At 45.1% G+C, this 22,681-nt stretch overlaps 1 protein-coding gene across 1 annotated transcript in view; it reads left to right on the top strand.

The window, feature by feature from the left end:
* SSPN (sarcospan) overlaps positions 1–22,681 on the top strand; it is a 378,811-nt gene that overhangs the window by 317,146 nt on the left and 38,984 nt on the right. The gene's annotated exons all lie outside the window — the stretch shown is intronic.

The raw sequence follows: 22,681 nt of genomic DNA, 5'->3' as shown, positions 1-22,681 counted from the left end.
CTTCATCTAGTACCACCTGATGATAGGCCGATGATAAATCTAATGTTGTAAAATACTTTGCTGACTTCATCGTTCTCAACATCTCATTTATATTTGGTAAAGGATGTCTGTCCACCCAAATATTTGCATTTAAGTCTTTTAGATCTACACACATCTGGTTTGCGTACAATGACAATTGGCGAAAGCCATTCTGAACTATCTACAGGTTCTATAATGTCCTGTTCGCACAGCCTTACTAATTCCTTCTGTAGGGCTTCTCTTGTGCCAATAGGAATGATTCTCACCTTATGAACTACCGGTTTGGCATTTCTTTTCAATACAATTCTATGTTTAAATCCCTTTAATGTACCAATAGTTTAATTGAACACTTTTGGAATTTTTTTTGCTAGGTTTTCACCAGTTCCACAAAATTCTTCAGTGATACCTAAAATCGGTACAGTCTCTCCTGGATGTATTTTGATTTGTAAGGAAGCTTGCTCCCACCATCCTTCAATTGAGAATCCATTTTCGGCCACATAAAGTTTGCAATATGTCTTCCTTTCTTTAAAACATAAGTTTACCCATGTGTATCCAATTATGTTGATAGGTGTCTTTCCATACCCTGTTGCTCTCAATCTTGTATCTCTTAGGTCTGCCCTTTTTACTCGTAGTTCTTTCTCAAATGTTGCTATGTCCACCACAGTGTATGGTGACCCTGTGTCAACCATTACTCTCAATGACACACCATTTGCCAACATAGTTCCCATGATCCTACACCTCCTTCAGATGGTGTCAATGTCAGGATTTGTACATGTTCTTCCATCTCATTGACAATGGACATCAGGTTGCTTGGACCAGAAATTCCTTCTACTGCTTTTATATTCGACATATTATTCTTTGTAAATCGATTCCCGTCTCTTTGCATTCTATTCATGGAGAACGTTCCTGTTGCTCTCCCTCTTCTTCTGATGTTTCGACACACTTTTCCAAAATGGCCTATATAGCCACATTTATAATATTCTGCCGAGAATGCTGGGCATTCTTTTTCATTATTGTTGTGTCTATACCTGCCGCATTTGTGGCACTTGTTTTGTGCTCTACTGGTTGACTATCTCTTCTCATGTTGTTGTTATAGTTGTCTTTCGACATTCTCCTAATCGCTGCAATCAAGTTTTCTTCCTCTCTATCTGAAGTCTCTTCATGAATATCTTGGACGCATCTTACTTCAGCACTTTGTGTTTTTTCTTGCATTTCTTTCATGCATTTATCTCCTAATTCCATTGATCTGGCTATTTACATGGCTTGTTCTAGGTTTGAGTCTTTCGCTTGCCATAAGCATTGTTGTATCCGAGAGTCTGCAACCTGCAATACTAATTAATCTCTTAAATACTCATCCGCTACTCTGGTAAATTTACATGATAATATCAATCCTCTTAGAGCAGCCATATATGCATCAACAGTCTCTCCCTTATTTTGTCTTCTTGAGAAAAAATGGTATCTCTCCAGTGCTACATTAGTTTTATTTCCAGAATGTTTGGTCAATTTAATCACAGCCAATTAATACTTTCTATTGTTTGCAGAGCCAGTAGCCACCTCTCCAGATCCTTCTTCCACGTTGACTTGATCAGGTAAAGTTCTGAAAATTCGTAGGGCCTCAGCACCCACACAGTTCAGCAATGTGGCTTATCTGAGATCATCATTAAATTTGGCTGCTCCTACTGCCCTCAAGTATACTTGAAAGTTGGCTAGCCATGTTCCCAACTGGATTCCCTGACTGTGCACGAAATTTCATTGGTGTAGCAATATTTTGCATTTTGATGTTTATATGGAGCAGTGCTGTTTCCAATCACAATGGTATTTGCCTTATATTTGCTCTCTTTTGATTTATTCCTTATCTATCAACATCAATTACTGGCCACATACGTTTCTTATGTATATTCTGGCTAACATTGGCTTTATAATTGTATTGTGCTGTTTTCTCTTTTTTTTGTTTATAGTTATTTGTATTTCTGTCTTTGTACTGTTACATCCATACAATGTCAATTAATCATCTGCATTTGTTGTCTTGCAGCTTTCCTTTTCGTATATTTGCAATCACACGCATTGCTTGTGTTGCCTTGGTAACTTCCCCATACACAAAATGGCCGCCACACGTTATTTTACGTTTTCTTTAGGTCCTTTCCTCTAATCTAATGCACTTGGTATGCTTGCTCTTCACTCAAAAGATGCAGCTTTGTCACCGTTACTCGTACGTATTCTTTTTATCATTTTTATAACCTTCTTGCGCTTTCGCCTGGGCTCATCAGTGCTCCAACTCGCCACCTCTACTCTCTCACTTTCCGTAAAGTTCCTTAATGCAGATCGCTATAAACTGTTGGTGCATACGCCGGTCTCTGTTTGCGTTCCTCCTGCCGGGGACATCAATCCTGCAACGGGTGATCCTCGTCGCCAATTGTTATAAAATGGAGATCTTTGACTCAAGGTATATGTTTACAAACACATTATTTAAGTATTACAAATATGAGGCCCCCGGGTGGTTGTCACCCCTTCTCCCAGCTTTCTCATGATCATATGATTCTGGAATCAATATGATTCCAGAATCATATTACATCATGAGTATATTGTAATACACAGTTTGAACCTTTTCTTTGCTGTGACATCCATAGCCTTAATCCGTCTTCTTACATGGCTTCTCGCTTACTAAATTTTGTCATTGAATATCCAGAACTTTATATACATATTGGCGGCACTGCCTGCAATCTACATACTACATATAGCAAGCCTTAAGAATACTTTGTCTACTTGCGTTGCAGCCTCTGTACAATTGTAAAATGACTTGTGTTTTCTGTAGTGCTTTCCTTTCGTCCAATCTTCAGTACGCACATAAAAGCTACTTGATTCTTTATTCCACCATCAGTATATCTATAGTCTATACATCTTCTCCTTCATTCTCTTCATCTTCTTCCATCATTCTCAGCGTGTCACTTCTGCCTCTTGTGACATCATCAGCCTTTCCCTTTCTTATTCTCATATTCCTTCGGGAACTGATTCCATTAGATCTTCATCTCTTTGGGGGTATGTCATGTAAGGTCTTTTTAATGGATACTTTGTTTCAAAGACCCTCCTCCAAATTGTCACAGTCAATGGTATCAGACTTGACACGACCTCTGGTTTCCAGCACACATGTTGCAGAGGGGCAGGACTTCCTGTAGAGGCACTTGGCTCCTTCTCTACAATGGCATATTTGTTTCATCACCAGGGTTTAACAGCCTTATATTGGCTACATAACTGAGGCAAGTAAGTTTGTATGACATTGTTGGTCTATGAGATTCTGCTACCATCTTTGCTTCAACTTTTTAAGCAGATTTAAATTGATGGGAATAGTGGTGGAGTCTGAAGAATCACCTGCACTACCTGTGTAAATAATTGAATGATTGTGAGTTTTATTTTGGTGGCGAGGCATTAGATGGGTATTTGCTTCAATACTTTCTTTATGTGACTTTTATCATCAGGAGCAGATTTTTGCAGCATACCCTTTTCAGCAAAAGTGGCTTTTTCAGTTACTTTCATTGTAGGTCAAAATACCACTTATTTTCAATTAATTTTGTATTTTCATTTCATTGTACGTAAACATCCTAATGCTTTTACATATTTTCTTTGATCAATTACATATTTTTTTAGTACTTTGTTTAACCTTTTTTCATTAAATGTTTTCTTTCACATTTATTTTGTCCTAATCTTCCCATTATTGTCATAATCATCTACGAGACATTTGCAATTATTGATATAATTTGATTTGCCACCTCCCTCGCCAGCGATATCTAATTTATAGTGGGATTGTTCCATCCTCACTTACATCATCATTATGAAAGAAACATTTGTCTTGATTTTACCTGGCATCATGCAGAAACTTCAGATTCAGAAATTGTACCCTTTTGTTTGGTTTGTAGGCCAAGACGACTGTTGGACACTGAATTAATAGTCTCCAATAAAACTTGCTGCTGCTACAGTTCATTGGAAAAGTTACCTTCGTTTTCCAAGACTTTTAGGACTAAATAAAGAATTTACCACGTCAAAGGAGCAGGAAAGTTTGGCAGTATTTCCACTATCCTTATCCGGAAATTACTCTGAGGTAGCTATCATTCAAAAAGTTAAAACTTACAATACCCATAATAATGACTTTATTCACAAGATGTGTGCAGGAGAGCTAGTATGCATTCCTGCCATCATACAGTGATTATAATGCAAAGGAGCTGGATTGTCTTGATTCCTTCTGGGGGCTATAGCACAAATCAAACAATGAAAAAGTTACATCCTTTATACTAGAATTATTTCAGAATAAAGCAACCAAATATTGTTCATTCAAAGAATTATTCGAAGTCTCAGATGTCTCTCTGTATACTTTCCCCTTGTTAGGCAGTTTGTGGAAATAAAATGTGATCATTTTTTCTCCACCTGCCGAAAGGTCCAGTGTTACATTACGAATTGATGGAGATTCACTTCAAGATTTAAAAATGAGCGTCAGAATGGTAGACTTTCCACCAACTTCATCACCCAAAATAGGTATTTTTACTTTCTTGCATGAGATTTCCTCCATAGGTTGCAGCTTTCAGAGTATGAATGTGATGCTTCCACCGTTATAAAATCAGATAAAAGTATTGGCAATTAAACAGGTAAAGGAGTAGCTCACCACAAAAATGAACGGCACAAATTAACAAGACCGTATCCATTTCCCTATCAATGGTTGCAGACTGCCGCTGACTCCCCTTCTCTGCCCTTTGTGCCTTGGCACTTCCCTGTTGTAGAGGCTAGAGCACAGCTTTAGATGACGTGTCCTGGCGTATTGGGGAAAGCTTCTTCAGCCTCGGGTCTGCCACTGATTGCCTTTCGCCTACAACATTGTTAATGTTTTAGAGAAATGTCCATACCTCATATCCATCCCTCAAGACGTGTCTCACTGTTATTACAGCTTCCTCGGGAAGGTTAAAAGCAATGTCTGAAGATGGGGAACAGTAGTAAGTGCGTCCCGGACCCACTCCGACGGCCGGCCTGAAACGCACTACAGACTCCTCCCTCGCACTTCTTGTTCTGCACTTGCACGATCCGAATGTCACCGTTATTGTATCTTTCTCCCTTGTTCCCACCCCACCTTTTGTCTTTTTGCACCTTGAAATACCACTTGTTGTATAGACACCTTACAAATATCCAATAAATAAGTAGCTGCAGCTCCATCGCATCTCCCCCTCGGCAGCAGATTTGTTGCAGTGCCGGGAGTAGTGGAGAGTATGTTGATATGACAACACAGGCTCTGCGGTGCGGATCCGCGGCATGGGGGCCCGAGCGGCGCCTGCTCAACAAAATGGCAGTTGTGGTCTGGTGGTGAACGTGAGGGGGCACGGGGGCGGCAATGAATGAATCAGTGCTCATCCCAGCCTGCCTTTTTAGAGTGGTGCGGACGAGAAGAGGGAGAGAAGCAGTTGGAGAGGTGCCGGGGACCCTTGCAGGCACTTAGGTCAGAGGGGGTGGTGATGTGAGGCAGAAGAGACCGCTTCACTCAGACCATGCCACCTGTAGGTCTTCTTCCTGGGACAGCACCTCCACCTCAGTGTTGCAGAGGGCCACCTGTCTGACCCCGACGTGATGTCTGCCTGCCAGAGAGAGATGTGAGCCTAGCAGAGGAAGACTACAACCTGGTCATTGTGAGCAAGGCTGATATAACAGAGGTAATGAAACCCATAAAAACCCAAAACAGGGTTACCTATCTCTACTTTCTGGGACCGACAGTGTATACTTATATGAAGAAGAGAAAGAAACAAATTAAACAGTTACTTCAGGTGACAATTTCCTCTAAACTCCAAATGCTAAGTCATAAAAAATTGACCCTATAGCATAAACATAAAAAACAATAAAAATTGTATTACAAATTCACATCAAAATCAAACATGATACAAATCTTAAAAAATGAGTAAAATCCCACAAGAGAAACATCAATACAAAAATCAGAATACACACAAAACAAAACCCTAATCAACAAAACACATGAAATCTCTTTCCATCACAATCGGACAAAAGACAAATATATAATCGCCCAATTTGTGTAAAACAATCATCAGCCCAAAGTCCTGGGTACTGAAGCTTTCTAGGGAAAACGTTGGTTCCCACTTACATTTGGGCACCCAGGACGACAGAAGTTTAGACGCAAAGCACAATTCGAGTGTGCTGGGGGTGTCCTTCAATGCCAGTGTTCTGGGTGGCCAATGGATGGTCGTGATGTATCTAAATGTTCTATGAAATAGGACTGACATTTTTTTTCAACCCGATGGGCTAATGCATAGCGAGCAGTGTTAGAAACTCTGCTTTTTGTCTTTAACGCCGTGGAGACCGTCACACACACAAATCAAATATCCAGAAAATGTTCAGTGGTTATCCCCTGATGAATGTCCTATGGAATGGGTGATGGCGAGAGAAACATGTTGGGCTGATTGTTTTACACAGATTGGACCATTATATATTTGTCTTTTGTCTGATTGTGATGGAAAGAGATTTCATATGTTTTGTTGATTAGGGTTATGTTTTGTGTGTATAGTCCTTTTTGTATTGATTTTTTTCTCGTGGGTTTTTACTAGATTTTTAAGATTTGTATCATGTTTGATTTTGATATGAATTTGTAATAAAATGTGTGTTGTTTTTTATGTTTATGCTATGGGGACAATTTTGTCAGGACTTAGCATTTGGAGTTTAGAGGCAATAGTCACCTGAAGTAACTGTTTATTTTGTTCCTTTCTCTTCTGCATATAAGTATACATTGTGACCAAGGGACACGCTGCAAACCGAGATCTGGATGCATCACTAGCCCAACAATGCAGCCAGTTGGCACCCTAGCACCAGATCGAGGAGATGAGTGAGGGGCTGGATGGCCCCGGCTGGCACAGAGAGTTGAGACACCTTGAGAAACAACTAAAAGTCTCCCTAGCTCCCTGATTGTTCTTATACAAGCTTGACGCACACACCAGGAACCACTAGCTCAACCCAAATAAATTATAATTGTTCTTTTATAATGTGCTTAATACCGGGGACCAGTTTCTAAGCACGGGATTCAAACCTGTGTTGATATGCATTGTCTTGCTTAAAAGACAAATGCGTTGCCCCTGAGCTGTTCTCCCGGCCTACTATATTGTGCAATTGGATGAGAGGGTGGATTTGGGTGCATAATTGCAGGGCAAAGGGCCATATTTAGATCAGTGAAGTTCAGAAACCATGCACAAGCATGCCAAGAAGACCAAAGAAACCTCTAGTCAGTCGTACCTGGTGCCCTAATCTAAATAACCAACAATGCCTAATGATTTGCAAGAGGGAGAACCAATTGGTGCGTCCTCGCTACCTGAAGCTGCTCTACTCACACCTGACTTTCTGCTGTGATCGTTGGAGTCGCTCAAACAGGACATTAATGGTTCCTTGCACTCCAAAATACCAACCCTGTGCAGGGAAATGCTGCAGTTGATTGGAGAAAACAAAAAAGAGATAGCTGACCTAGGAGAGCAAGTGGATAGTGCCAATGAGAGGACCCTCACCGTGTTGGGGTTGGAGATGCAAGAAGTGCACAAGTCTATGGATATGCTCAGAGAATCGAACAAATAACTGAGATCAAAAAGTGACGACTTCGGGAACACGGCCAGGAGAGATAACCTACGAATAAGGTTTTTGCGCGAAGGAGTAGAGGGAGACTACATGGAAGAATGCATCCAGCGGCTCTTCGCACAGGCTGTGGTGGACCATCCTTCCATCAGTTTGACAAAGCGCACAGGATTGGCCCTATGAGGAATGACAAGAACCTCCCTCCCAGAGGCATTAGTTATTCCATTTCATGACTACAAGGTGAAGGAATTTATTCTTCGAGAGGCAAGAAGTGTCAACAGACTCACATTCCACGACTCTATTGTGCAGATATTTCAAGATATCTCGCAGTCCACTCTTGTCAAAAGATGAATGATGAAACCAGTAACGAAGGAGTTAGGATGACAGGACATCAAATACAAATGGACACACCTTTGGTCTCCAGTTCAAATTAAACAATAAACTTCACACGCTCTTCACACTGGAGGCTGGGGTCAAGTTGCTGGACATTGCAACGCAGGAGCAATACATCTCTCAATCTGGACCACCTAATGTCAGCAAGTTGCAAGAGGGATCATGGCGCACAGTCCCCTCTGATAAAAAAGGGGCTTCCAGCTGAAATAGAACACTGTCTAAGGGCAAATAAGTTGGGGGAAGGATTTAGGTCCTTTTTCACAGAGCATTTTCTAATGGGGTTTTGCCATTATAAAATGCTTCTGTGAATTAGGCTCTTATTGTCCCTTATGTTTGAGGTTTCTCAGTTTGCGAGGTGTACATCCTTTTCAAATATTCACTTTGTATGTTTCAAGTTGATGTGCTACAATGATATGAGATTTTATGTTCTGAGTGGCCCGGCGGGAGCGGTGGGGACAATCTTCCATGGTGGGTATAGTGCCGACTGAGAGGGCGCTAGAGGGCCACCCAAGATGGCCGCCATGGCTTGAGCTCCCGCTCTGCCCGGGATAAATCCATACAAATCCTGCTGTTCCCGGCTTGGCTCTACATAACCAAGGGTGGTTCCCGGTTCCTAAGCCTCTCGACTCCCCTCCCCTCGAATCTGGAGGAAAATCGGCCTTTCTACACCCCAGAACGACCCACCCGGTGCTGAGACCCGCCATTTCACATGCGTCGGCCATCTCGGTGTGCGAGCAGCCCCGGGAGAACATTAGTTCCGGGCACCCCCTGACGCCAAGGCTGTTCTAACAACCGCAGCTCAAGCAGAGACGTTTGCGGCTCAAAGTGCAGAGGAAACCAGAAAGTCCCCCCTTCCAGGCACCCACCATGTCAGGAACCGGCCGGCGAATCGGGCGCTGGCCATCGACGCCGCACTGGCAGGTCCGCTACTTCGGACCTGGAGACAGCCCCGGAGTCCCTTGGCGTACACCGAGCACGGAGCGAGCTCCGGGGAAGTCACTACATCGAGACTCTGACACGGCGGGAACGGATGCGGCCTGGGCAGAAGTGATTTGACAGTGGAAGCTGGGACAGACCCACGGTGGGACCACAGACTGAGGTACAGGCGGCAGGGTGCGAGGGTTTGGAAGGGGGAGAGATCGCAAGCATAAGCGCGCACACCATGCCCCCGCGACCCCCAGCCACAAACCGCGCTGCTTTCTGAGGCCCACGGCAACAGGACTCCACACCCCCGAGTGAGCGATGCATCGCAACCCGCAGCTGCAACTAATAAAACCCCCAGGGCCTCTGCTCCAGCAAGACGCTTAGACTACAACTGAAACCCGCTACATAAAGCATCACCCACTGCACGTAACCCTTTACGGTGAAGGGCCTTCGTCGACCTACTCCACGTAAGAATCAAACAATCATCACTCCTAAGTCTCCAGAACGGCCGCAGTACAAGTTCTCGAATTCCCCAAGGCCGCGGCTGGGTCCTGCCTACGTACGGGAAGCACTCCACCAGAAAGCAGTCACAACAATCCAAACCCTCTCTCCTTTCACCAGCATTTGCTAACCCCAGCCCCTGCAAAGGACACTACGAGGCCTCCGTTCGGAGGTAAACCTACACTACCGAGAAACCTCACATACTCAGCAAAGCAAGATGGGGAAAGCAGATAAACTGCAGAGGAAGCTGACTTTTGAAAACGGGACGACTCCGAAAGCCCCCCCCCCTTACAAGACGAGAGTGAACCCACGCCTGGCGGCTCACTTCAGGCAACATCGGGGACCAATCTGTCTGAAATAAAAGAACTTCTCTTAGAGCTAAAAGTGGGCATCGGCAGTCTAAGCAGTAAAATGGACGGCCTGTCCTCGAAAGTAGACCTAATGCAACACCGCATTGACACCCACATGGAGCGATTAACAGAGGTTGAACAGCGGGTCTCCGACCTGGACGACGGCGCAACGGCCTTATCGAGCAAGGTAGCCAGACTTGAAAGCCAAATGACCGCAACTATGGCCAAGTGCGAGACGGAACAAAATCTGAATCATTGGAGTAAGACAACATGAACCCCAGACGAAGATGGAAGATTATGTTGAATCACTTTGCATCTCTCTCTTTGGCCGAGAAGCATTCTCACAACTGTTTATGATAGAGAGAGTGCACAGGACTCCGTCTGCCAGACCAGCCCCTGGTGCCCCGTCCAGGCCCATCATATCGAGATTACTAAAATACAGAGACCGGGACGCCATTCTCCGCCTGGCTAGAGAGAAGAGAGAACTGCTCCACGACGGGGACAAAAGCCACTTCTACCCCGACTTCTCGGCCGCTGTCCAAGCACAGAGAAGAGCTTTCACCAATGTCAGGCAAAGACTTCGAGACAACCAGCTGGTCTACTCAATGCTGTTCCCGGCACGGCTCAGAGTGCAACACAACGGATGAGCCACTTCTTCCAGTCCCCGGAAGAAGCACACACGTTCCTAGACCAGAACGGTTGCCCGGATCAACATCCTCGTCAGCTCCGTCCCCAGAGAGAAAGAAACCCCAGGAATCCTCCATAAGGAAACAGCACCCAGCAATCACCGGAACAAGCGCAATCAAGCACCCCTAGCACAGCATTTGTTCCCACGTTCAAGTTGTGGGGGATCCCGACGGACAAGTTGGGGGTTGTCCGCGCTATGGGAAAAGTTTTAAAGCTATTAGTTTGGACACGCGCCATTTGTTCACGCCCGATCCCGACCCATGCCCCTCCGCCCTGACAAGCCCACTACCTCTACAGAGCCTTCCCAATCGAAGCCGCCGCATCATCCGGCAAGAGACCCAGTGCGCAACAAGTAAAAACACGAGACCTGGGCTGGCCTCATCGCTGCCAGCTAACGCGAATATAACGAGACGTAATCAACTCTTCGACCCGCTTCATTCAAGGTTTTAACATGGAACATAAGAGTAGGTAACATCCTGATCAAAGCCAAAAAAATCCTGCAATACTTGAGAAGGCACGAGATCGACATAGCCATGCTTCAAGAAACACATCTACCCACTGGGAAAGAACACCTCTGGGCCAGAAGCTGGGGTTGCCACAGGTACTTCTCCTCATATTCGTCGTACTCCAGAGGAGTCGCTATCCTTATCCATAGGAGAACAAACTTCCGGCTAATCCACTCTGTAAAGGACACCGAAGGCAGAGCCATTCTAGTGAGTGGCACAGTAGCCGGCCAAAGTATAACCCTTGTTAACTCCTACGCTCCGAACACAGACGGCCCCGACAATTTTGGTTGGGTACTAACACAGCTCTCCATCCAGGCTCAGTCAACCATAATTTGGGGGGGCGATATGAATACAGTGCTCGACCCGGCGAAAGACAGATCGAGAACTACGCCACAGCCCATGTCCAAAGCCTGTTTTCAAATAAAAGAAATTTGCAGGGCATTTGATCTGAAGGACGCATGGACAGCAGCTAATGGGGAGCGGCAAGAATACACCTTTCATTCGCAGTACATAACACGAGCTCCAGGATCGACTACTTTTTCATTTCTGCACGGGGTCCGCTGGTGAGAGACTCTTTCTGTAGCCTCACAAGAACGCTATCCGATGCCTCCCCGATAAGCCTCAATCTCAATCCAGCCAACTCTAAATCCCCATTACAGCGCTGGCGCTTCAAAAACGATCCATGCGAGATGAGGTATTTGCAGCCGAGCTGAGGGAAGAAATCGCCACGTTCCTGGAAGTTAACACAGGGTCGGTCTCCTGCCCCGACACAGTCTGGGAAACGCTGAAATGTTTCACTAGGGGGATTTGCCTCGCTAAGGAGAATGGTATTCTTAAGCTCATCAGGCGTGAGCTGTATATGCCAGCAAAGAAAAAGTTGTCCCCTTTCCCAGTTTATAAATTCTATGTGGCCCTCCTTAGATTGATGGGTGCATAAAACTTGTTCCTACCTTGTCTTTGTCTGAGTCGTTACTGGATGTTAGACAAGGGGACTACTGAGGAGCTCCTCACATTTCTCTGCAATGGTCGCGGTCTATATCTGTTTCTATAGTTTGTACAATTGCCTCTATTAATTAGGGCGCTGTGACTGCCAAACTAAAGAAGAATGACCGTATGCAACCAAGTGTATTGAGAAAACAATTTATATAGTAAAAAAACAATTTATATGGTACAAGTGTGTAGCGACCAATTTACAGTGACTCATATATACAGTGTGTAACCAAAACGAAACAAAATATAACTGTGTTGCACTTTAAATTCTTAGTGCCAAACAATCAATGTACAAAGAAGGAATAAGCATCAATTCAGCCTAAATATTTCCTGCAACATATTTTTTGTGACATACAATCAAACAGAACGATTATAGAACATGTATGGAGTGTCACATGAATTCTGAGGCGCAGTTTCCTCGAAGGTTGGTTATTTGAGCAGAGTATTATTAACAGTTCTCTCAACTTCAGTGCTCAAGGTTGACTTTTTTAAAAAGTCTAGGTCTTTGGACTAGTAGGGATATGTCTAAATTTAGCCAACGTGTTCAAAAACATTTGTCTAACACACTAATAGGTGAAGAAAAGGTAAATATTCTGTTCATGGTCTTCATCTGTGCGCTGATTAGTGTGTGCACGTTTCTGTGCTTTAAACTACTTGCAAGGTACAGGCCACCTTCTTCAGGGCGTCCATTCGGGAGATCCTGCGTCAAGATCAGAAAGACAAGGGGGGGGGGTAGAAAGGTGTGGGATTACCTCAGGTTTTATAGAGCTGATAGTGCAGCTTGTATTTAGTGATTTAAAAGCTCTAGGTACCGGCTGTGCTCGTGGCGTATTCGGTATGAAGATCCCAAGTCTCCTGGAAAATCCGGGGAGAGTTGGGCACTCGCATAGGACCCGTGGCAGACGGCTGCTGGTGTGTGGAGCTTGTTAGTATAGTCCTCAGTGCCTCTGGAGATACGATGTGGAAAGGGGGGACAAAAAGTAGAGAAAGGAGAGGGGGGTCAACTCTTATCGGAAACCTAGTTAAGAAAAGGGTAGTGAATAGAGAGTATCGGGCTAGTGATGCCTGATTACCTTAATCTTGGTCTCTGTGAGTAGACCTGTGCTTCTGTGGTGGCCGGTGTACCATCTTACAGTCGCTGATGTGCAATCTGGACTGTGCGAGGGAGAGACCACTTCTCTGCAGCGCTTGCTTCCGGACAGGTTAAGCGTCTGCCTGTGGGAGGAAAGCGTATTACTGATGTGTCATCTGAACCGCGATGGCCGGGGACTGAGAGCGGTAATGTAGTACTGTTTGTATCCCTCTCCCCTTATGCCGTGGCTCGTGCGTGAAGAATGAGGAGCTCAGGCTGTCTTGCCATCTCTCACCTGTTGGGAGGGGCTCCTACGTTCCCTGTTCACTGCCCGTGCCATGTCTCCTGTTGCAGCTAGTTGTACGCCATACAGGAGTCTTGTGTGTGCGAACGCCGCCAGGTAGTTATGGCGACCGCTACAGGGAGCTGGATTCTAATTGGCGCAATGTCAGGAGCCGTGAGGCTCGTGGCGTGCTTCATGATTGGTGGCTCTGTGTTCCCTGGGTAATGGACAACGCCTGAGCTGTGACATCAGGCGTGAGCTGGCAACCAGCGAAAGGCGCCTTAAGGACCTGGAACGACAAATCATAAGTACAGGCGACCCCAAAATAAAAGCGGCCCTGAAAGAAGAACTTCAGATCTTTAATACCACAGCGGAACGAGAATTAAAATTTCTAGCCCGTAACAACCAAATCAGACAGTATGGTGAAGGCCAAAAACCGGGTGCCCTTCTGGCAAACCTGATAAGAGCAGATAACAAGCTACCCCTTATAGAAGGCATATGCTCCAAACAAGGTAAGATGATCCACACAGACAAAGGAATGGCTGAGGAATTCAGGCTTTTCTACCAAGACCTTTACAGCACAAAACATAACAGTGACTCAAATTCTCTACTGGAGTATCTCGAAGACACAGAGCTGTACTGGGTCGAGAGTCATCTGCGGGAACCACTCATTGAAATGATCACGCCAGAGGAGATCATAGAAGCCATCAAGACCCTCCTGAAGCACCTGGACCAGATGGCCTAACGGGGGAATTTTACAAAGCATTCGATAATATCCTTGCCCCCTCCTAGCGGCAGTATACGAGGAGGCACTTGAAAAGAAGACACTTCCCCAATCCCTCTGTGCCGCTAACATCATCCTTTTACACAAACCCGGCAAGCCTCCAGAAGACTGCGCATCCTATCGTCCCATCTCCCTGCTTAACCTTGACAATAAAATTCTAGCAAAGATACTTGCGAACAGGTTGATGCCACTAATGCCCGCCTTGGTCTTGGCAGATCAGGCAGGGTTCATTCGGGGCCGCAACACGTCCTTTGGAATCAGAAGAATGTTCGGCGTTATCGCAGCACTGGATCACGCTCAGCAGGCAGTCGCGGTTCTTCTCGATGCCGAGAAGGCATTTTATTCAGTGGAGTGGCCCTTCCTGTTTGCAGTGCTCACCAGGATGGGACTGGGTGCCCAATTCATCAAGCTAGTGTCCCTGCTCTACACCAATCAACAGGCTAACATCATTGTGGGAACAGCGAATTCGGCCCCTGTGGAATTACAACGCGGAACAAGACAGGGTTGCCCACATTCGGCGCTGATTTTTGCCCTAATAATGGAGCCCTTGGCGTCCAACCTCAGGGAATTGAGGCAACCAAGAGGACTTAACATAGGACCACACAAGCTCATCACATCCCTATACGCAGATGACGTAGCGCTGTTTGTGCGCGACCCCGAAGAAAATCTGAATCCAGTAATGAGAGAAGTCATTAAATTCGGAGCAGCTCAGGTTTAAAAATCAACCAGTCAAAATCCATCATATTCCCATTGACCCCATCGACCAAGGCGTTTGCAGACGACTTTCAGTTCACATGAAAAAGATCCAAGGTCCGGTACCTAGGGATTCAGTTGGCACTGACTCATCAAGAGGTATTCCGAAACAATTACGAAGAAGTCACCAAATCCTTGCAAGAAAAAGTGGTACGATGGAAATCTCTGCCATTGACTCTCTGGGGAAGAGCCTCCCTAGTCAAGATGGTGATACTACCGACACTACTGTACTTATTCACGAACATTCCCATACTACTGCCACAATCTTACCTGAAAAAATTGAAAAGCTTGTTTCGTGAATTAATATGGGTGGGTAAAACGGCCACAGTGGCGCACTCAACACTATGTCTTCCGGTGACGAGCGGGGGACTAGCCCTTCCAGATCTGGAGAAATACTTCTGGGCGGCACAAGCACAGTTCCTCAGTCATTGGTACGTCACACAACCAGTCAGACCCCACGTGCAAGTGGAACGGGCCCTGGCGACACCCAACCTGTTGAGTGCTGTTATAATCGGCCAGACCCCGGTCCCCAATAAGACCATGAATGCAATGCTCTCGACGTACAAGATTTGGAAAACACTTATGGAGTGCAAACGCGGTACTCTCCCCTTCTTCCTGCGAAATTCATACCAGGGGTGCCGCTGACATCCGAGAAAGTTTACCACCAATGGGTTGAAAAGCTCCACATAAACTCCCTGGGAGATTTCTTCATTGAGGACAGTTTCATAACCCCACAACAGGCCAGACAGAGGGGTGGCAATACCGCACTTGACATTTTCATCTACTTTACAACTCGATACACTCTGCAAGCAATCCTACCTGACTTTCCAAAGCAACCACAAACCTGGCAGTTACTCCATAGCACAATACATGCACAGGGAGAAGGCAGACTGGTATCGCAGAGCTACAAATCTATTATCACCGACGCGACCACCAGCGGCTCCCGTGCAAAAACCAGATGGGAAAAGTCCCTACGTACATTCATCCCTGAGGAAGACTGGACCTTCATTCTGAGACAAACGCAGAAGATAGCTCTCAACTCCCGCTTTAAGCTAATCCATTTTAATTTCCTTCACCAAACCTACTACACGCCAGCGAAAGCAAACAAACATCACCCTGAGGCATCTACAAAATGTGAAAGATGTGGTTCACCCTCGGCGGACTTTGTGCACCTCGCATGTAACTGCCCCAAACTGTCCCTATTCTGGAGCCAAGTTATAGAGACAACAGCCACGATCGTGGGAGAAACCATGCAGCCCGCCCAGACAGCAGCCCTGCTCGGTATGACGAGGCTCCTGTCAGCACCAATAAGAAAATTGGCTGGCCTGCTGTTGACTCTTGCTCGGAGGCGGATTGCCATGGCCTGGTCCCATGGCAAGGTCCCCCCCCCCCGGTCGCTGCTTGGCGCAGGGACATTCTGTACTGCCAAGATGTTGAAACAGACTTCGTTAAACTGTTGCCCCTTCATGCCCGCCCCCCGGACATCTGGGGCCCCCTGATAACCTTTCTGATGGATGAAGCAGAGGATGCCCCGTCCTGCCCCGTCCTCCCCAGAAATCGACAGTCAGACGAGAAGGCCATGTTCGGCAGTTCATCTGGCTTAGTACCTCCACCTCACTGAGACATTGAACTGGGGCGATGCAATACGCAGCACAATGTGCACCGAACTTCAGAGTGGGATGTCGGAGGGTTGGGGGGGGGGCGGGACAAGCGGGATTTGGCGCAAGTTAAGTTCACCCTAATGTGGGTGTGTAGTTGTACTGTGTTGATATAAAAGTTAAAAATAAAGATTTTAAAGCGTATAGTGCAGACTGGAGGACGTAATGGAGATATAGCAGGAGTCATTATGTTAATGCCAATGATTCACAAGGACGAATATCAGGGGAATATTTTAGTGGGTGACCAACATTCAAAGGGGTCAGATGGGCTATGCGTCAGGGCAGAGAATATAAGGGCCTGCAAGAGAGACATGAGGGAAACCTCTACTGAAACATGGAATACACGCCAATGTGGCCATTAACCTAGGGAGATTAAATGTTAGGGGCCTGAACAACCCGATTAAAATAAGGAAATGTTTAGGGAGCTTAAACGCTCATAAGTAAAGATTTTGACTTTGCAAGAGTCACACTTATTGGTTCAGGACTAGAATCATGTACGTAACACACTACCCCCACCAGCTCCACTCCTCAACAAATAGCAAAAGAGCAGGGGTTGCGATACCTATTCATAAGGAATCAGCATTTACTCACATTGCGACAAAAAGAGACACAGAAGGGAAATATAGTAGGCTTACCGGGCAAAGTCCAGGGAAATAGAATCACGTTAGTCTCATTTTATTCTCCGAACACTTTGCAAGACACACTCAGGCTTGACATGCTAAATATCCTACACTAGATCGAGTGGGGGGATTTTTTCGTACTGGGGGCATATGATATGATAAGTCATTTATAACGTGTCTGTGCACAAGTGTTTCTAGGCTTGACATGATAAGGAAGGGGAGACAAAGGGGGGACAAAACAAACCATTTTACAAGGCCTTTTGTCATTCAGATCGTGTAAGTGCAAGGGGGAAGGGAGAGGAGAAGTGCCAAGGGGAGTGAGGGAGGAAGTGCAATAGGCAAAGCTCAAAGTGCTGACAGGTTGGCCGGCTCTGAGAAAGTGCAACGAGGCAAGGGACTGAAGGGTTGCAGATACAATATCAAACAAAAAAGGGGAATGCCCAGTTCCAATCTGGTCCTTCGGGCTGTACAATCTCTACAAAAGCAACAGTGGACCAGTGAATGAGAGATAGCACCTTATATCCAGTTTATCTTTTCATATATATCGATAAACCAATTATTATAATACAAGATCAGTTTAAATAACTATTCATTTCATAAAAAAATGGATCAATAAACATACATAATTCATTCAATTTCATCAATACAATTCCATAAAAAACAATATATTGGGCTCACTCACAGCAAATTCCCACCATTCATTCACTTTCTTTTCTTCCTCACACTCCACTGTACTCTCATACAACAAGTGACCATTTAAATAGGTCACTGTAATCAACAATGTTCTATGTTCTCTGGTTCCCTTTGGCTATTCGTTAGGTGAACCAACTCTGTATGTCCTTGTGCCAGATACAGCCCTAAGTGTGCAGTAAACCTGGAGGCAGTGCAAGGGGCTACTGGTTGAGTAGGAGCCTGGTGCCCATTAAGGTTTAGAGTGTGGCCAGGTAACCAGTTAGAACCGCAGACAAGTACATCAGCAGGAGAGATGGAGATAGAGAAAGCAAAAGTGAAAAGGTCTTGAGTTGCTTCCGGAACCTTAGGTGGTCCTGCTAAAGTTAGGCAGGGAGGCTGTGCCAGAGTGAAGCACCTGAGGAGGAGAGAGATCTACCCCCCACTCTCTGCCTGGAGAAGCGTCTGACCCTCAGAGAGTTGGAGGTGGATAAGCGAAGGGCTTGAGATGGAAAGTGCTTAGGAAGAGAGAGTTGGATGTAATGTGGTCCCCGGCCCCAGAAAGGCTTGTGGACAATGCAGAGGGTCTTGCACTTGATCCTTGCATGCACCAGGACCCAGTGAAGAGATTTCAGGGCTGGAGAGATACGATCCATGGGCTTGAGGCCAAGGACAAGTCTTGCAGTCATGTTCTGGATTAGTTGCAGGGGTCGAAGAGTAGAGGCAGGTAGATTTACAAAGAGGCTATTAGTAGGTCAGCCTAGAGAGAACCAGGGCTCTGGAGATGGTGAGCTTCTGGGGGAAAGTGAGAAAAGGAAGAATACCTCTGAGGAGGTGCAGTTGGCAGCAGGACTTCTTAGAGAGGTCTGTGATGTGAGGAGAGAAGGAGAGAGTGGAGTCGAAGATGACACCAAGGTTTTTTGCCTCACAGGAAGGTGCAGGGAGAGGGCCTAAGGAGGGAGGCCAGAATGACCAATGAGAAAGATCTCAGTCTTACTGGCATTAAGGCAGAGATCATTGGAGGCGCACCATTCCTGAGTCACAGATAGACAGGAATGAGCGAGAGAGGAGAGCTTGAAGGAGAGCTGAGTGTCATCCACATAACACTGAAAGTTACAAGAGAAGGTAGAGATGTGGTAGAGATGAGGTGCCAAGTGGTGGAGTCGGTGTTAGTCCTAAGGAGTGTGGAGCTTGGAGCGTGCGGAGTACTATCTCCTTTTATTTCCTAACTTTGCTACCAAGACTGTGGGCCTCATTACGACCCAGGCGGTAAGTTACCGCTTGGGTCGTACCTTTACCACCATGGCGTAAACTATGTTTACGCCATGGTGGTTGGCGGATTTACCGCCCCATTCCGAGGTTGGCGGGGCGGTAAATCCCCAATCCCCATTTACCCTTCCCCATTCCCATTTTTGCCCCATAGGGCATAATGGGAGTGGGGAAGGCGTTAATTAAGCCACCGTAAATTATGGTGGCGTAATTAACAACAACGTCCCTTAGCGCCATGGATTTTAACACCTGCTGAAAGCAGGTGTTAAATCCTCCATGGCGCTAAGGGACCTCGGAATCAGGCGGTAAGGGTCGGCGCTGTTTACGCCGCCGTAAACCCCTTACCGCCTGGGTCGTAATGAGGCCCAGTGAGTCTGTCTATCATTTTCATCTAAAGAGGAGGAGCCTTAGGCACAAAGCACCAGACTCACCACAGAGCGGCACGTAGTGTCTTAAGGAGTCTGTAGGAGACGCAAGGAGGCGTCCCCAACTAGCACATAATGGTCTCCTTGACGGGACCTCAAGCGCGACAGCGAGCGAAGGCGGAATCATTACTCGCTGTCTTTGTGAATACCAATCTGTACAGCTTCGAAACTGGTCAGCGCTGAACTGAAATCGAAGCATGTCGAACATACTATGACTGAGGTAAGTGGAGATGCGCAGCACAGTGTGGCAAAGGTTATAACTGAAGATCCCTTCTGGGAGCAAGTACATTTAGTGACTGAGACCGGCCACGTTCAGCCGATTTCTTCCGCGCATAAACAACTATTCAACTAATCACGATTGCATGTACTCCTGCTGCTTTTGCACACATGCAAAAAATGTATCCACTTAAACTGTATGTAACTAAGTAAGCAACTCTGTAACCAGCGCCACGATGCCTTCGGGCTGATGTGCGCTTAACAAATGCGAATAAATAAATAAATAAATAAATAAACATACCCCTAACTCCTTACAAACGCCCTCTACGACTGCATCCGCTATTCGAATCACGACAGCAGTTATAACTCCATTACAAACTGCGCAGGACTGTGTCGATCTTGGCCCTAAATGGGAAATCCCACAACCTGATGGGTTGAATGATCGAACATCAGAAATAAACAAAACAATGCAACTCAATGAGGCCATACAGGGTATATACCTCAACACAAACTGATCAAAACTTGTAAACCCTGTATTGTTGGAAATGATTTATCATGAGAGGTGTTTCTGCCTGAAGAACAACAGGCTTTTGAGGCAAGGAGTGAGAATGAAACACCCCTTACACAAGGCACCTCTACTCGAAGCCCACTAAAGAAGACTACTAAACTATCAACGTCTGAAACAAATCCTCAACACATTGTGAAGCATAGAAGTCCACAATTAACTCAAGGCAAAAAAGCAGTTCAAGCTAAACGATTATGGCAACAGAAATTTGATCAAGACTCAGTATTTACCGAGACTGCAAACAAAAGGCACACTGCTGCGAGGCAGAGGTTGGATAGACTTTCTTTCGACATAAGGGAAATTGATTCAATGATGTAGAATTATGAAAAATGGCATGCGCTATTCAACAAACCTGCACCAACCGTTAGACAATCTCGAGAAAGGGAGCTGACCTCAACCCCGATGTACGATTGCAAAGACAGGCTAACACAAATGATACCCAGGAGTTGGGAATATAAACCTGACTTGAACCAGGAGAGAATCCATTCTAACCATTCACCACAGAGAAATTCAGTACCTATGCCATCGACTCCAGAACAACAACAGCAGAGGAATGACAGCAAGATGAATGCCATCTCCTATGAGCACTGCCAATGTCCCAATGACCACCAGATAATATATCCAGCAATCCCAACGACGATGCTGGATCTACAAAATGCATTAATATCAGCTTCAACTCATGCTTTACTTCCTTTCATGAAATTGTATGAAAGAATGACTGAGACCTTAAAAGATCAGGCTACTCTGTTAGCCCCAGTACATACTAAGCAAATCTTTTTAGAATCGTTTGCAATGAAAGTTCAACAAAGACTTGATAAAAAGGCTAAAGCCTCTGTTCAATGGCAGAGGAGTGTTCTTTGATGTCGCTAGAAGCGACAGAGCAGATAAAACCTTTATGGCTTTAACACTGACAAAAATGATGGTGACGACTCACATAGAAAATCTGCATCTGCAAACGAAAATAATAAAACAAGGATTACCAAGGTACAATCAGCAGAAAAACAAAGTAATCACGACTCGATTAAAACCCATGGGGAGAAAATCAGAAAACTGCCACACTGTGAGGTTTATACTCAGATGCACGATAAACAGCAACAGCGAATATGATCTATTGCCTTACCGCAAATTACTACAACCCCACAAACGCTAGAGACAGATGGAATTAAATTAATATCTTCCATGACAAACATGAGTCTCTTTGAGGCTGGTAACACTGTGAAACACAGTCAGGCAAAACAACCTGACATAATAGGTAGCCAAAAAAAAGATGCTCCAAAAAAATGGAATGTTGATATAATTCAGAATAATATGCTGAATCCAGCGGGCCTGTCCATCACTGAGAGCTTTGCAATATTTGACCCTAAACTAAGAAGCTTGAAAACTGATAATTACAAAATTGAAAAAAGACAGATTCAGAGACACAATAAACCTGAGAAAAAAGGGAAACCATCAATGAGGGGCTCACGCTTTTTTGCGCAATTTGACATTACCACTAAGCCACACCTTATCACAGTTACTAAAAGAAATATGATATGCTTAAACAAAAACATTGCTAAGGCTGCTACTAAGGCTGACCCACCAAGTAAGGAAGAATCTTTGACTAAAAAGGATGAAGATCAAGAAATCCAAGAATTACTCATTAATTTGTCAACATACACTGCAGAAAGAGAAATTACATTAATTGGACTCAAAAGTGGTGGAATCGCACTTGAAGAACAAGATCAATCATTGTACATTGTAGATGTAAATGAGCAAGGTCATTCCATGAACGCGGAGAACAATATTCTCTCGTGTGAAGATATCTCGGATATCGATCTAGAGATATGAATTACAACTTGGACCTCAACAGACAAAACATGGAGAGAGAATGATACCTCAGGTAGACGAGTAAGTCGACAGCAACGTATGGCTAACCAGGATTGTTGAGGACCAATCAGTAGATTGATAGGAAAGGAGCAGTCTATTTGCCAACAACTAAGCCACTGTAATGACTTAAAACTGCCAACCTTTATTGATCCACGGTGGAAATAGGAGATATATAAGGTGATGATTGAACAAATTGATACTGGAAACAATGTCTTAATCCTCAATAGAACTAATACCTAGCGCCTATTACATGCAATCCCAAATCTCTGGAATATTCTATCTCAAGACATTCTTGTAATAGAATTCCCACTTGAAGGGGAAATGGACATAGTGGAGGTACAATTTATTACACACCGTGTACATGATCAAGTAATGGATAGCCACGACCAATTGTGAATCCTGAGATTCCGCTGCTTAACAAATGATCACTACATCCAACAAGTAAAAACACAAATGACAAAAAACCATCTAAGCCAAGATACTATTTCTCTATCTCAGAATTCGACAATCTCTTCCCAACAAGCCCTCACTTTTCA

Source organism: Ambystoma mexicanum, chromosome 12 (genome assembly GCF_040938575.1).
Source record: "Ambystoma mexicanum isolate Mex_15411 chromosome 12, UKY_AmexF1_1, whole genome shotgun sequence".
Classification (NCBI taxonomy): domain Eukaryota; kingdom Metazoa; phylum Chordata; class Amphibia; order Caudata; family Ambystomatidae; genus Ambystoma; species Ambystoma mexicanum.
The sequence above is the reverse complement of the archived record's forward strand: the minus strand, read 5'-3'. Positions and strand labels throughout refer to the sequence as shown.